This window comes from Oryx dammah, unplaced genomic scaffold, assembly GCF_014754425.2.
Source record: "Oryx dammah isolate SB20612 unplaced genomic scaffold, SCBI_Odam_1.1 HiC_scaffold_4, whole genome shotgun sequence".
NCBI lineage: Eukaryota > Metazoa > Chordata > Mammalia > Artiodactyla > Bovidae > Oryx > Oryx dammah.
In genome coordinates this window covers 54,332,320-54,348,083 of record NW_024070188.1, presented here as the reverse complement: position 1 = coordinate 54,348,083, position 15,764 = coordinate 54,332,320, and positions in this window count along the sequence as shown.

Sequence of the window (15,764 nt, the reverse complement as noted above, 5' to 3'; positions counted from 1 at the left end):
ATGGGTACATGGTTTATGTACATTTTTTTTAAGTTTCTATGAACCACTGACAAGAAAGTAAACAATCCAATATAAAAGTAGGCAAAGAACATCAACAAATAACTCATAAGAAGTTTCAGTTTTTTAAAGACATAAAAATCGTTCAACCAGTTATCTCAGAAATGTAAATGAAAACAGTAAAATATTTTTCCACTCTAAGTGAAATAAATTGATCACAAAATTTAAAGGTTAATTCAACTTAGTGCTGGTAAAAATAACACTAGCAAAACAGACTTTCTCATATTCTATGTTCATGAATCATTCTTTTGAGGAACAGTTTGACAGGATCCACACATGTGAAACATACATTGCCTTTGGCCCAATTATTCCACTTGCAGAAATGTATGTTTCACAAACACAGTCTATTTTACCTCAGCCCTTGTTCCTCTAATGTGAATTACTCATATTTGATTCATAAGGGAGAAGATGTGAAACACAGAAGCTGTGTAGATTTATACATTATTTTTCCAGGCAAAGGAAGCAGAGAAAGCAAGAGAAAAATAAAACCTTAAGCAGAAAAGGGAAAAGCCCTTAGCTGGGTTGATGCAGTGGCATCAGGACTCCAATCAGCTTTATTTTAGAAAATAAAGTAAGTGCCTGAGCCCAGGCCTCCCCCATGATGGCTCACCCTCAGCCTCCTGTCGCTTTCATCTTTGGCAATTTGTATTGCTGCCTTTGTGGCATACACCCAGTTTACAGCTCCACTTAATCTGTATGCTTTCAGCACCACCAGCCCTACACTTATCGATATTATTATTTAGTGATTTTGCATATTTTTAATCTCCACTGTGCAACCACCAGGCACAAAAAGCTCTCTTGCCCAGACCATCCACATGATCTCACTAAGTATCAATTTGGTTTTGTGGTGATCTAGTTTCAAATATGCAGAGGTACTGAATAGTCTGCCACAACTCTATGTTATGTTCTGGTATTTTAATTGCACTATTTTGAAGAACATGTGGTTTTTTTAGGTTCTCATACATAGCATTAAGAAGAAAGCCTATTCTTGCACAAGTGAGCAGGAGTGATTGCAATGGTACATAATTGGAAACCTAGTCTTTCCATTTGGGAATGGTTAGATAAATTATGATCTGTCTTTTCTATAGAATCCCATATCATTATTAAAATGAGGCATGGAAATTTCACCAAGATATATTATTTACAATGTCTCTAAGCAATATGTATTTTTTACATTAAAATCAGGAATATAAAACTATATCTACAAGTACCAGATTATTCTCAATGGTTATATGTAAGGATGCAAATTTTATTAGTGGGGAATTTTAAAGTTTTAATAAATATGTTTCTATATGATTTAAAGCTTGTTAAAAACAATATGCATATATTCATGGATAATTTTGTAGTGATCTTAAATAACCTACTTTAAATTCAAATACTAGAAGTCTACAAGAAAATTCTTAGCTCTTAGGAGAGAAAAGGATAGAAATGAACAAAAGATGAAAAAGGACAAATAACCTTAGTAAATTTCATGTTTATCTCAAAATCATAAATAAAATGAGAATACAAGCACAAACTTTAAAATATATACAACAGATACAGCTGATATAAGTCAGTATCTCCTTAAATTAGGAGCACATAAAAAACATGTGTTTTTCTGAAAATGTAGGTGCCAACTCCATCCTCAGATCTTCCAGTTCAGTCTGGCAACGAGGAACAGAAAAGTTGGATAGAATAACATGGTATTGTAGAGCCACTAATCCACAGAAGTGAGCAAGGTGTGGAGTGGTTAAAAGAGGCATAGATGGTTAGGGTTTGAAGAACAGCAAGCTTTTCCTTGCCTAAACTCAGAATCAATTCAAAGTTATACAAGGAAGTCAGGCAGAGGAGTAGTGGGAAATTAGTATAACGTAACACGACAGTACTGTTGGAGAACGTAGCTTAATTGTGTAGCTGCAAATTCTCAAGCCCCCACTCAGAGGCAGTTAGATACTTATACACCTACTGACAGTCAGCTCTGGGGAACTACAAGCACCCCCATCGAGCCCACCCAAATAAAACTTTGTTATGGGGCTGAGAACCTGAGCAGGCAAACACCAAGAGCAGAAGGCCTAAGCTTCACATGCTTGAATCCCACTCACCAATTTATCAACCAGATAGTTCACTTAAGAGAGAATGAGGAGACAGAGAACAGGAATGTCAAACCACATCTCTCACTGGAGAAGAAGGCAAGTAAAAGGAAGGCCCACGCCTTCTCACAGAGACTAGGAGAAAAAGCGGAGATTTAAATGTGTAATTACCATCTCTCTTCTTAAGAGAAGAGATGAAATATTTCAAAGAATAATTAACTCACAGTTATGAATATAAATTATAAAGCATACTATAAAAGTTTCTACTATTTTAGAGAAAATTTGTTCCTTTCAGATTTTTTAATGTAACTTCTCTAGCAGATAAACTTGAAAGTCTTATATGAAATATAAAATGCATCATTAACCTTGACTTACAGAGTTTTAATACAGAATGATCCTTGAATCAGCACTCCTCTGAGGAGAAAAAATAGGCTTTAACTTTATATGTTAATGTCTAATAATGTTCTTTAGGATCAATGTCTTACCAACCTATTTGCCCCACATTGTATCATAGTTTAACTGAGAACAAAATATTTCCATGATCTACATGAAGGCAAAAATTATAAAAAGGAACATATGAAGAATAACAAAGTACTCATAGATTCATTATATCTAGTGTAGTACTACAGAAATTTTCCACTAAAAGAACACATCAAAAGAGGTATTCAGAAAGAAAATGATTTGACAGACTCTGTTAATTTTAAATCACTGAGCAAAATCCCCTTACAAAATTCTAACACTCTGTTCTTATCAGAACACATAGTCTCAAAACACTCAGAGTAATTTGGGAAAGGCTAGAAGAGATATTCATGATAAAAGATCAATTTTAACTTTCTCACTTCTCATTTGGCACCCCACTCCAGTACTCTTGCCTGGAAAATCCCATGGACTGCGGAGCCTGGTAGGCTACCGTCCATGGGGTCGCAAAGAGTCAGACATGACTGAGCGACTTCACTTTCACTTTCACCCCTTCCCCTCTAGAGCAATGACCAACTCATAATTAAAATTTTTCTCTTACACATTTTTAACCTGCGTTAAAGGCCTACAAGAAATTTGTCAAGACCTCTTTTTGCTGTATTTGTGACAAGTACTGAAAAAGATATTGACCCTATCAGTGAGGAGATTACACCTCCCCACTGTGTTGAACTCAGGCTTGCCGTGTGACTTGTTTTGGCCGGTGAAGTGGGAAAATGTGATATTTGTCATTCTGTGCTTCATTATGCTTCTCCTCCACTCTGTCATGAGGACTAGCAATGCTCCAAGTAAGCTAGGAACATCAGCCTGGGTTTTAGAGTGACGTGCAGTATAAGACATCAATATTTACTGTTGTAAGACCCTGAAAGTTTGGAATTATTGTTGACTGCATTAGACTATACCTATCCCTATAGGTACCAAGAATCATCCAAGAGAAGGGAGGAAAAAGGCCTTCAGTATACATTCCTCTTCTGTATTAAAAGTAAATAAAAATCACTCTTTTTAAAACTCATCTTTAAGTGCTTGACTGATTATATGAAAAAATGATCATTTGGTCTAGACTAAAATGGTCATTTCGTCTAGACTATAGATTTAATCCCTTACCATCTTTATTTCTATAAAAACTTGTAACTTCCTACTAAATACAGAAATTTATTTTAGTACTACCTTTAAAAATATTGTCATCTGAAAACTGACCTGGAGTGAAAAGAAGACAAAATAATTCCAACTTTTTCCCATTAGGAGGAAATTGCATTATTCTCTAATTTCTGAATCAAACAAACATCTATTTATTCTTACTGTGAATAAGCATAGTTTAAATTAATAAGAGAATGAATGATAATAGTGCTTTTAGAAAATTATATAATTTTCAAATGAGAAACACTAATCTTAACACTTTCTTGGGCAAAGAAGGTTATGCTACTAAAGAGAGCCTGAAACTTTCAATTAAAATAACACTGTTAAAACGGTTTCTACCACCTTTATTTGAATGGTATCTCTGCTGCCAGAGAAAAGCTGCCAAATGTGTCTAGAATTGATTAATAAGGAGAATAATTGCTTCCTACTAATTTTAATCTTTTTACAGCTTTGCCTCTCATGGGATAAACATGAGGACTATGTGGCTTTATCATCAAATCTGAATCTAACCATTCCTTTGCCAGCAGCCAATGAGGTGCAAACACAAATTAAACTAGATTGAGGATTATATTGCTTGGCTGTTTGAAAATTTATATTACTTGCAAAGCATGCAGGCAAAGAGCAGCAGATGGGCAGTACAGAGCAAAATTTTCTTTCTGGATATTGCCCATCTGTTCTCCTTTTTTGCGTTTCTACTTCAAACTATTCTAGACGTCCTAATTTTCCTTTCTTTCACTCCTTCTTTCTTTTTTAATAGTTTAATAAATTAGTTACTCAAATTTTCAGTGATCAAACAAGTAACACAGAGTTGATTTTCAACATAAGCAATAATAACTACTAATTTATATTGTGGTCATACTATATTCCAGTAAGCCTCCTAAAGTTTTTAAATGTCTTACCATTTTGTCTTAACTACTAAGGAGATTTTATAGATAAGGAAATTGAAGAATAAGAAGTTCAAGACAATTATCCAGTTCACAGTGCTAGGAAATGATAGAATAGAATTTCAAGGCTATTTTAAAATATCAAACCTTGCAAGAAATAAAAAACTTTTTTGCTCTAAAATTTAATGTATGATTATTAACATTTAAATTTTGCTTTTATAATCAAACTTAAAAACATTCTATTTAATTTCTCTCAAATCCATCAGAAAATACAAACAAAATATTTCATATATTTCAAATATTGTAGGATGTTATAAGTGATGAGATTTGAAGTATCAAACCACTGAATTTCAGATTTGGAATGGACATGAAACATCATCTTATCTAGTGCTTCCCAAAAATCTCTGTGCAATGGAATCCTTTCTTTAAATAAAGTATGAAATGAAAATCAAACACTGAGAACCAGTAAAGTTAACTAATGTGTAAAACCAGATCAAAGTACCTGAATACAATCGGGAGTTGGGCAGAGGGGAGTTACCACTGAAGGGAAGAGGAAAGAGATTTGGAGCCCTGCCCCTTCAACACTTCTCTATTTTTGTCCCTCTTTTGGACATACAGGGCATCATCCATTCCTGAATAAAACTAACAACTCTCTAATGATGATATATGCCTAATGAGAAGATAATGTTTATTTTATAGGTCTTGGTTTTACTAGAACTCAATTTACAAATAATCTCAAAATGTAACCACTTACCTTTACTCACTGTCTGCAGACTCAGAAGCCAATCTTGTGCCACAAAAGGAATCTCCAGAAGAACTTTAAAAAAAAATTTTAAGGGATCTATGTATTTAGAAATGGAGAAAAGAAGGACCTATACAAAGCAGAACAGCTTTGTGGGACCAACCTTGGGAGCAGACATACAGATGGAGCAGCCTACCAACACGGTGTTCATCAACCTGAATGGAATGCCTTCCCACTTGTGCATGCCAATACAGTGGCATAAATATTAATATAAATTAATTTTTAAAAATTGACAGTTTTGAAACATGGATCCCTTTAGATCATGTATTAAGGTTGGGTCAGAGCTACACTTTAATAACTAAGTTAACAACCTAAGTTCAGGCAAGGAAGTAGAAGTACAAAAGGATCAATAATCAAGATGGGAAATTTTGCTTTGTCTTGGTTTTGTTTTTAGACCTAAAGAAAGGGGAAATCTCTTCTTTCTTCTACTGCATTTCATGGCTATCTTTTCATGGGATCTAAAATCTACATCATACTATCATACTATATATACTCTACAGTCTAATAGGACTAAATTAGCTTTTGTGGGCTGACCTAGTAACCAACTTGATTAAGAATCAAATATGCTTTTATTTAGGAAGAATCCAAGGTCCAAATAACCAGCTTATATATTGGGGTTGTCTTTGTGTACATCACACACACACACACACACAAACACAACACATGGGCTTCCCTGGTGGCTCAGACGGTAAAGAATCAGCCTGCAATGTGGGAGACCTGGGTTCGATCCCTGGGTTGGGAAGATCTCCTGGAGGAGGGCATGGCAACCCACTCTAGTATTCTTGCTTAGAGAATCCCCAAGGATAGAGAAGCCTGGTGGGCTAGAGTCCATGCAGTTGCAAAGAGTAGAACATGACTGAGCAACTAAGCACAGCAGACACACACTCACGCACGGTGACTGTGATTAGTCAAGCTTTCAAATCTAAAGAAAATTTAAGGACACAGATCTTACTCTTGGCATAAACATTTGCAATCTTGTCCCCAGTCCGTGTTCATTCTCTCACACCCATTCTATCACAATATAGCTAGAGGGGACCTGGAACATCTGGACTAACCGCAGAACAGCATATTATTTTCCTATATATCAATGACATCATCCTAAAAGGGCCACATAAACAATAGGAGGCAGCTACATCAGAAGTCTTGATGACACAAATGAGCTCCCAAAATGGAGAAGAAACTATAAAAATTCAGGGTTCTACTATATTAGTGAAATTTGGGGGACATGCACGTAGATCCTTTTAAAAGGACAGGACAAATCATTGTATCTTAGACCTCCCAACATTAAAAATGAAGCACTTGCTGCGCTTTCTGTGGTTCTTTCAAGTCTTTGATAATGGTACTGATACCCACCAGGGAGAAGATACTGGTTTCAAGTTAATATCTTGCTAGGAAAGGAAAGCTCCAGGGCATTTCATGTGACTCTCCTCCCTACCATAGTAACTTATATTTCATGGTTCAGATGGGTAAATAGAAGGTGTTACTGGTTACGAAATATGTGTATTCCAATCATACACTCAAGATGTGGTAAAATAAACATGGGGTGATGACGCAGAGTTTATTGGTTAGTAACATCCTTTCCCCACATCATCCTTGTTAACAGCCTCACTCTGACTCTAACTCAGGGGAGCAAGGTGCTCAGCCCAACTGAAGGCAGCACAACAAACCTTCCTTGTTTTTCCTATACTTTCTTATTGTCAGGGTGGACACATACAACACAATCCTAGAAATGATCTCTTAACAGAGTGTGTTAGATTGATGTTATTTCTTAGAAAATTGTTTGTTTCCTAAAAGGGCAATAGGCGTAAGATTAGCCTTTTTTCCCCTTACTTTGACCTTGCCTTGAATGCAGAGGCAGGAATTGCAGGGGTTGTCCTTTGACATGAGGGAATGTCAAAAAAAATAGAGCTATAGCTTCTGATATCATGGAATTCTCCCACTCACTGACATCTGTCACCTCCACACCTCCTAGGATAACTGCAACATGAATGCTTGATTATTTAAACCACACTAGTTGGATTTTCTATTATCTGCAGGCATACATAATCCTAACAAATACAGATGGATTTATCTCAGGTATGCATGGGTCAGAACTATTATTTATCAGTTAACTTCCTTAAGTTTTAACTCTTCCCAGTGGCTCATCAGCATACTTAGTCCCCTAAAACCAGTGTTCATTCAGGCTATCATCCATTCCTGATTCCTGTGAGAATTTCTCTTTCCACAGGGCATGGTTATCCTGGTTAATGGTATCCTGTGTATTGCGCTATTACTAAAAGGTCCTCCTTCTGCAGATCTCACCTCCCTTAATCCAGGGACTGAGAACCTGTAAATAGACTCAGGTCTTATGAGTTCAAATCAGGCCTCTGTTCTTCAGACCCAGAGTTGTTGGTATATGTAAATCAAGTAGGGCTTTAAAGAACTGTTCATCTTTTTCAGTGCTAGAAATTCCATGGTCAATTGGCCACCTCAAAACAACAACAAAAGCACCACCACAACACCTGTGTTTATGACCAATCTGATTTCTTAGTTCCACTGCCTTTTATAGTAACCAGCCCTGTTTGCCTCCGCAAAGATGTAAGAATTGGACCACAGAGAAAGCTGAGTGCTAAAGAACTGATAGTTATGAACTGTGGAGCTGTAAAAGACTCTTGAGAGTCCTTTGGACAGCAAGGAGACCAGACTAGTCAGTCCTAAAGGAAATCAACCCTGAATATTCATTAGAAGACTGATGCTGAAGTTGCAATAGTTTGGCCACCTGATGTGAAGAGTTGACTCACTGGAAAAGACCCTGATGCTGGGAAAGATTTAGGGCAGGAGGAGAAGGGGACAACAGAGCTTGAGATGGTTGGCTGGCATCACCAACTCAAGGGCATGAGTGTGAGCAAACTTTGGGAGATAGTGAAGGACAGGGAAGCATGGTGTGGTGCAGTTCTTTGGGTCACAGTCAGACAGGACTTGGTGACTGAACAATGAGCAGTAACAAAAGATGATAGAGTTTCTTTTTTCTTTTAACACAGACCTAAAGATTCTCTTATTTACAGTCTGTGCCTTAAGTCAAGAATTTTGAAACTGAGCAGACCATTCCCTCTCTCTTTTTTTTTGAGATGTCCATGCATTTAGGGAAAAAATCTCTCATACTCACTGAATTGCCCTTCCTACTTGACTATAACAGCCACTGGTCCCTCACAGCTTTGCTTTGAATTACAGCAGATCACCCCAGGGGATAAGTTAATTAGTGGCTCAGGTATCATATGCCATTGGCTATCAGAGTTCTACCCTTTAATAGTTGCTAAAATTTTTCTGCCTTTAGGCCAGGTAACAAATCTCAAACTTGTCAACATACATATGTTCAGGAGCTCTTTTCCCACCCCATCCCCTATTTTCCCTTAAGCTTGTTGACTGCACACATTGCTGGTCCCAATTTTGTATTAATCAGGGATCTTCACTGAAAGCAGCAAACCTTGACACTGGCTGATTCGAGATAAAAGAGTGTTTTGAAAGAAACGCCGAGGGGGCTGGAGAGCCAGATTCAGAGGCCACAGATCCAGAGAAGCAGTCAAATCATACCCTAGAAACTGGCCACTTCTTGTGGTGCTATTGTCACTGCTGAATATTCAAAGCCACAGAAAACGCACCACTGACAATTCCTGAAGTCACTGTCAGGACCCCCGCCACTGCCCTGGACAAGGGGTGTTGCTGCTCCAGTCGTCTTGGTCTTCTAAAGAATGATTCACTTCTGTGTACATTGCTTTGCATCATTATCTCATAATTTAAAATACTGGCTACATGCATTTAGTTTCCAAGCCTAAGTACAAAGGAGGCTAGACATGCAAGCATCATAAATACTTGCCATATAAGACAGTAGACTGTCTCTCTTCCCAAGGGTTTTACATGGGTAATTCACCATGCACAGGAAGATTGTATGATAGATAAACAAGCAGAAAGGCAAACATTCAATATACGTTGTTAACATTTAACAAGTTATTATCATTGCCATATGCTGTTATGAACTTTCTACATGTTTATTTTGTTCTTACATTACTCCATTTTGGAGAGGAAATTAAAGTACAATGAGTTTAAATAGCTTCTCTGAAGTCATAGCTAATAAGTAACAGGAAAAAAATTCCATTTCAGGTCTATCTAATGCTAAATTCACCTTCTTACCTGTTATGGACACTGTTTAAAACTGCATAATTAACTTCTCACAAGTCCAAAACTATACAGTAATTTTGACATATGATATTGCTTAGTTTTTGGAGAAAATTGATAAAAAGATAAAGAAATGTCATATGAAAGAAGAAGAATATAAGATGTGATTGAATTTAAAACCCAACTCATTAGATTAAGACTTTTGCCATGGGCCTAAAATTTCTTAGGATTGTGAAATTGGGTCAGAAGTCCCTAGTTACAAAATTAGACTTTACTTTAGAATATATTGTAAACCTCTGAGCAGACCTCAGCAGACATTTTTTTCTACTTTAGGACAATGACTCAATAGTCTGCTTTCTGGATAACATCAGCAGAGACAATAAAGAAAGTGATATTGCCAGAGGTACTTTTCTCTTTACTGGACAACTAAATAGCAAAACAATAGATTCTGACATTGATAATAACTATATTGTAAAAAGCAACACTTTCACAACAATTTTTAAATGTAGTATTTTCTTTGGTTATGAGTATTTTTATATTTTAGGTTGATAGTATTTACACATATTTTGAGGTAACTTAATCAAAAGCTTAGAAGCAAAAGACTGATATAAGTTTATCGATTTGTGTTATTTGTCATATATAATGGTCTCAATCCTGCTCAATATAGGGTATGAAAAATTAAAGGTTTAATTGTTATTAATTGAAGAATGCTAATACTTTGACTTATCACTGGTTATCTATCCACAACTAGTCTTACCTGGTTTTCCAAGCCTCTTTTCCATTCCACTCAAGCTTGAAGTTTTCTTGTCTCTTTATCTCAACAGTTAATTTCCTCTTATAGTTTATTAAAACAAGAAAGAGCATCTAACATGAACTCTCAACATTCATCTCCATTTCAATTTTCACCTTTTTCTTATTTTTGTTCTTATTCTTATTCTCCCTTCGCCTCCCTCCTTTCTCCTCCCCCAATTGATAGAATAAGAAACAGGCACAGAATGGATAAGTAACTTATCCAAGGTCAGGCTGCCAAGGTAGAACTAGAATTTTATCTCAAGTGGTCTGACAGCTGGGTCAAGAATATTTGCCACTTCACATATTAACTCCAATTTTTCTGGGAATGGTTTGAAAGATAAATTACAAGTGGAAGCCCAACAGCAATGGATCTCTAAAGAGGCAATATGAAAGGATCAAACAAAAGATGATGCAATTCTTTGACTAGAAGAAAAAGAGTGCAGATGAATAGCTGAGACCAACTTTTGAGGTAAAAAGGATATAAACTTCAGGAACAACTAAATTAAAGATATGAAATAGAGGGTAGAGTTAAGAACAATTCCAAATTTTCTTACATGGATATCCATGTCAAAGGTGTTACTGAGATACTGAATTTGAAAAAATGTTGCACCCATATAAAAACAGTGAGTTATTTAAATTAATCCATGCATCCTACTAACAGTGGCAATCAGAATCCCAGCATTCAGAAATGAAAAGGTGAGAGAGAGATTGGTGGTCATGGAGATGATGCTGAGTTTCAATCTACTGAATGAGTGATCATTACTTTTACTCCCCTTATACTTAAACCAGTTCTAGAACTAAGTTCAAGGAGGTACTTACTGTGAGAGAAGAAAAACTGCAGAGCCTGTAGATCAGTCCAATCCCGACATCTAGTTTAATACTCTAATAATATCATTAAAGATATATGTGCCTTTTAGCAGTTACATAGAAAACAGGATCCAATTTACTTCAATGTCTGTTGTTCCAGACAAGTTCTTGGTTCAATGCCTGAAATTAACATTATAAGAAAAACAAAGAATATATTGGAGGCTATTGCATAGCCTTTTACATACTTGAAATTTATACTATGAAATTTTTTCTCCTAAGAAAATGCAGTACATATATACAATGGAATATTTGCTGTTGTTGTTGTAGCCACTAAATCATCTTCAACCCTTATCCAACCCCATGGTCCGTAGCCCACCAGACTCCTCTGTCCATGGGATTCTCCAGAAAGAATACTGGATTGGGTTGCCATTTTCTTCTCCAGGGGATCTTCCCAACCCAAGGTCTCTTGCATTATCAAGCATACCTCTGAGCACATGGGGAGCCCCACAATAGAATTAAAAGGCATGAAATATGCCATCTGCACTGACATGGATGGCTATAGAAACTGTCATACTGAGTCAAGTAAGTCAGACAAAGACAAACAGATGATATTGCTTACATGTGGAATCTTTAAAAATGGTACAAATGAACATATTTACAAAACAGAAATGAGTTACAGATGTAGAAAACAAACATGGCTCAGTTCAGTTCAGTTCAGTCGCTGAGTCCTGTCTGACTCTTTGCAACCCCATGGACTGCTGCAGCATGACAGGCTTCCCTGTCCAACACCAATTCCCGGAGCTTGCTCAAACTCATGTCCATTGAGTCGGTGATGCCATCCAGCCATCTCATCCTCTGTCGTCCACTTCTCCTGCCTTCAAACTTTCTTAGCATCAGGGTCTTTTCTAATGAGTGGCCAGAGTATGGGAGCTTCAGCTTCAGCATCAGTCCTCCAATGAATATTGAGGACTGATTTCCTTAAGGATGGACTGTTTGGATCTTCTTTCAGTCCAAGGGACTCTCAAGAGTCTTCTCCAACACCACAGTTCAAAAGCATCAGTTCTTCAGAACTCAGCTTTCTTTATAGAACAACTCTCACATCCATACATGACTACTGGAAAAACCATAGCTTTTACTAGATGGACCTTTGTTGGCAAAGTGATGTCTCTTTTTAATATGCTGTCTAGGTTGGTCATAGCTTTTCTTCCACGGAGCAAGCATCTTTTCATTTCATGGCTGGAGTCACCAACTGCAGTGATTTTGGAGCCAAGGAAATAAAATCTGTCACTTTTTCCATTGTTTCCCCATATATTTTCCATGAAGTGATGGGACTGGAGGCCATGATCTTAGTTTTCTGAATGTTGAGTTTTAAGCCAACATTTTCACTCTCTTCTTTCACTTTCATCAAGAGGCTCTTTCGTTCTTAGCTTTATGCCATAAGGGTGGTGTCATATACATATCTGAGGTTATTGATGTTTCTCCCAGAAATCTTGATTTCAGATTGTGCTTCATCCAGCCTGGCATTTCACATGATGTAAATTGCATATAAGTTAAATAAGCACAGTGACAATATACAGCCTCAACGTACTCCTTTTCCTATTTGGAACCAGTCTGTTGTTCCATGTCCAGTTCTAACTGTTACTTCTTAATCTGCATACAGATTTCTCAAGAGGTAGGTCAGGTGGTCTGTACTTGCATCTATTTGAGAATCTTCCACAGTTTGTTGTGATCCACACAGTCAAAGGATTTGGCAGAGTTAATAAAGCAGAAATAGATGTTTTTCTGGAACTCTCTTGCTTTTTCCATGATCCAATGGATGTTGGCAATTTGATCTTTGCCTTTTCTAAAACAAGCTTGAACATCTGGAAGTTCTTGGTTCACATACTGCTGAAGCCTGACTTGGAAAATTTTGAGCAGTAGTTTACTAGCGTGTGAGATGAGTGCAATTGTGTGGTAGTTTGAACATTCTTTGGCAATGCCTTTCTTTGGGATTGGAATGAAAACTGACCTTTTCCAGTCCTGTGGCCACTGCTAAGTTTTCCAAATTTGCTGACATGTTGAGTGCAACACTTTTACAGCATCATCTTTTAGAATTTGAAATAGATCAACTGGGATTCCATCGCCTCCACTAGCTTTGTTAGTAGTGATGCTTCCTAAGGCCCACTTGATTTTGCATTCCATGATGCCTGGCTTTAGGTGAGTGATCACACCATCATGGTTATCTGCATTATGAAGATCTTTTTAGTATAGTTCTTCTGTTTATTCTTGCCACCTCTTCTTATTATCTTCTGCTTCTGTTAGGTCCACACCATTTCAGTCCTTTATTGTGCCCATCTTTCATGAAATGTTTCCATGGTATCTCTAATTTTCTTGAAAAGATCTCTAGTCTTTTCCATTCTATTATTTTCCTCTATTTCTTTGCATTGATCACTGAGGAAGGCTTTCTTATCTCTCTTTGCTATTCTTTGGAACTCTGCATTCAAATGGCTATATCTTTCCTTTTCTCCTTTGCTTTTGGCTTCTCTTCCATGCACAGCTCTTTGTAAGGCCTCTTCAGAAAACCATTTTGCCTTTTTGCATTTCTTTTTCTAGAGGATGGTCTTGATCCCTGCCTCCTGTACAATGTCAGAAACCTCCATCCATAATTCTTCAGGCACTTTGTGTATCAGATCTAATCCCTTGAATGTATTTGTCACTTCCATATATAATCATTAGGGATTTGATTTAGGTCATACCTGAATGGTCTAATTGTTTTCCCTACTTTCTTCAATTTAAGTCTGAATTTTGCAATAAGGAGTAAATGCAAACATGGTTTCCAAGGGGGAAAGCAAGGGAGGCATAAGTTGAGAGACTAGGATTGACATATACACACACTATATATAAAATAGATAACATTTAATAAGAACCTACTGTATTGCACTCAGAACTCTAGTCAATACATTATAATGGCCTACATGGGAATAGAATCTAAAAAAGAGTGAATATATTTATATGCATAATTGATTCACTTTGCTGTACAGAAGAAATTACTACAACATTGTAAATCGACTATACACCAATAAAAATTATTTTAAAATATAACATAAGTATTCTACTCAAAATCATCCAAAAACATCAGAACAGTGACAATCGTAGAAAAGTCATTTATGCCAACCCATCAAAGACATTCCATGTTTTTCTCATAAATAAACACTTCTGAAATCTATTGACTTTAAGCAATCTGAGGAATTATTTTCTCAAGGTTTCCAAATGTAATGCTAGCTTCCCACATTATAAAAAAGACCTCTGAGTATTCTTTTATGGACTGAATTCTTCATACTTCAAGTGACCAAACTAATCTCTAAACATAATATAAGTAACTGACTATCATCATTACAACTAAAGTTGGAAGTAGCTACAACGAAAACAAAGTAGGATGGAAACAACTCTTGAAATACATACTGTAAATACAATGTGCCATTCTTTGCCTTGAGATTTATTAATAATCTTTCTTTGTTCATTTGATTTTTTAGTTTCCTAAGATCACAGAGCTAAGAAATGGGCTACAATTACTATTCACCCCTTACTAGTATGAAATAATCTTAACAGCAGTAGCAATACTTTTAAATATCACTGGATTATGATTCCTTTTATCTAAGAATAACACTCAACAGTCTCACTAGTTGCCAACCTCCTATGTCATCTGAAATATATACTCACAAATAATTTTCAGGTTAGTCCAACATTTCTCTGAAGTTTGCTATCTACCAAGGCTCTCTGAGTGGTCGCCTTCACTTTGCTTCTGCTGTCTGCCCTTCATGAAAAATATTATTTCAGGATAAGTGTAGCTTATCTTGTTGCTTACAAAGCTACAAAGCCACTAGAGAACAAAATGATACTTCATTAACTTTCATCTTCACTGTGTCTGCTTCATACTGTGTTGCTCTGGGGGAAAAAAAAAAAAAGAACAAGTAGAATGTGCCTCTTTTGACACATTTTAAACCAAAACATTGAACTGCTTTCCAGAGCCTCCCTTGGTTCAGGGAATGTTTCAGGAAGAGTCCACAGGTCTATCTCTGCACTGCTTCACACTTCCACCCCAACCAAGTACAAACCACCACCAAGTCCTTTTTCCTTCATGTAAATAAACTCGTGAATGTCCTGACTGAGCAGTAACTCTATTAATATATGGTACACAGTACTTCACTTTCACTTTTCACTTTCATGCATTAGAGAAGGGAAATGGCAACTCACTCCAGTACTCTTGCCTGGAAAATCCCATGGATGGAGGAGCCTGGTAGGCTGCACTCCATGGGGTTGCTAAGAGTCAGATACAACTGACCGACTTCACTTTTACTTCTTCTTTCATGCATTGGAGAAGGAAGTGGCAACCTACTCCAGTGTTCTTGCCTGGAGAATCCCAGGGACGGGGGAGCCTGGTGGGCTGCCGTCTATGGGGTCACGCAGAGTCAGACACGACTGAAGTGACTTAGCAGCAGCAGCACACAGTATCTTGACTACTGGGTTATTGTTGGTTGGGCCTGATTTTGTGAAGGAGTTTAAGAAATATTAGAACCATAATTTTCTGGAAAATCTTAAGCATGCTTTGGT